Source organism: Anastrepha obliqua, chromosome 3 (genome assembly GCF_027943255.1).
Source record: "Anastrepha obliqua isolate idAnaObli1 chromosome 3, idAnaObli1_1.0, whole genome shotgun sequence".
NCBI lineage: Eukaryota > Metazoa > Arthropoda > Insecta > Diptera > Tephritidae > Anastrepha > Anastrepha obliqua.
Genome location: NC_072894.1, coordinates 120041132 through 120043139, shown reverse-complemented (window position 1 = coordinate 120043139; position 2008 = coordinate 120041132).

Genomic DNA, 2008 nt, shown 5'->3' with positions numbered 1-2008 from the left:
CAGATATAACGATTTCATAAGGCAAGTGACAGCGATGACCAAAAGTTAGTAATGATAACTTTGGATGCATCAAAATCGATTACTCCCGATTAAATCCCGAAAATGGTATACATTTAAGTAGACTGTGGACCACTTTTTAGTGCAAGTTTAATTCTGATTTCCAATGAAACTAATGCATTTAAGCGTCCAATTATGGAGGCTTAAAATCAGTTTAAAAATTCACTTCAGTTAAGGCAGTAGTCTGCTTTAGAAGCCGAAAAAAAGCGTTTTTTTAGCAATTTTTTTTGAAAGGGAAGGAAATGATTGCGGTAAACGGAATTTTAAGACGATAGTGTACTATATTTAAGGTTTAAAAAACAATATTTATTTTTAAAAAATATTGAAATTTTTTAAAGTTGTAAGTATTTTTCTGGAGCGCCTGGAGTCTGCACTTGTAAATCGGTGCCGGTGATGGAGGTCGTGCGATGCATCTGAAACAGTCGAACCAAATTTTTTTTTAATTTTTATAAGTTTCTTTTCTTTATGAACTAAAAAAATACCGAAGAAGTTATAAAATTCCAAATTTTTTCGAAGTTTGAAAAAAAAATTCACTTTTTTAAGAAAAAAAATTGACTTTAAGTTGCAAAACAAGTAGTTTAAATAATACTTTTGTCCAACTTTTTTAGTTCAAATAGAAGATAATTTAATACTGAAGCTAGATCACTTTGGTTTTTTTCCATCGGACATATATTCTTTTTGCTATCGCCGGCACCGTTTTCTAACACTTGTGAAAATGAAAACTCGAGAAAACGCGCTTTAAAGTTCTGCCTGAGCATTCGCACCTGCTCGACGCTCGGCCACCAAAACTGCTCTAGCTTCGAAAATATGTCGAATTGGCCTCTGGAATTTTAAAGACATATTCTTGGATAGTTTTGGAAGAGATTTAAAACAAAACAAAAAAATCGATTTTTTGAAGCCTTTAAAGCAGACTACTGCCTTAAACAAGCACTAAAAAATACCATAAGGCGTCAAAGCTGTGATAATTATTTTTTACACAGAGATATTAATTTTTTAACCATTTATACTAATTGTTTTTGATATCGATATCGATAATTACTTATGTCATAATAATGTAATTTTGTTAATATTTTTTATATATTAAAATAAATTCATGAATACTCTCTCGCAACTTATTTTCAAATTTCCAACACACTGGCATGATTTACCAACACACACGCACTTGTGCGCGTTTAGTTTTTTGTTCACGCAAAACTTTTTTTCTTGTATACCGTTCCATGTGGCATTAACCTAGCCCAGCTTTCCTGTTTTGTTTACGAATCTTCGCTTTTTGATCACAACTGTGGCAAGCAACACTTGCGGCGAGGCGAGAATTTTTACTTGTTTTCGTGACAACAGCCCTTTGAAAATAAAATTTTCCTTCAAATCTACAAATCTTGAGAGTACAAGCAAGTTTTAAAAATGGGCGTGCTAATAAATGTAGTGTATAAGCCTCGGCAGAATGATCCCGTAACTGCTACGTGGAAACGATTATTTAACAAATAAAAAAGTCGATTAACTCTCGAAGCTAATATTTACACATCTCAAACTGTTTTGATTCTCTTCCGCAAAACAGATGTTTTATAATTTTTGTTGTTTTTTTTTTGTTGGTATTTCAGTGTTGCTGGTCACAATACGTAGTTTTTTATTGTCATTGTTTTTGGGCTTATTCGATGTAGTTCCTTTTTCAATTCGATTCTGGTCTGATTGAAAATCAAATGAATGTTTACAAGCCATACATTTTAGACTTTATTAGGGAGACTGAGAAATTTTGAGAAAATGATGTATTTTTTGCCACAAAAAATGCTATTCCCATCGTTTGCAATATAGTGACTTTTTTTTTGGTAAATTTAAACTTCAAAGATACTTAATTTTTGTATGGCTGTAGTCGAACTGACATACGATTTCCCTATTAATCTTGGTTCGACCTATAATTTATAAGGTTCTATATTCCATATAAAATACTGTAATG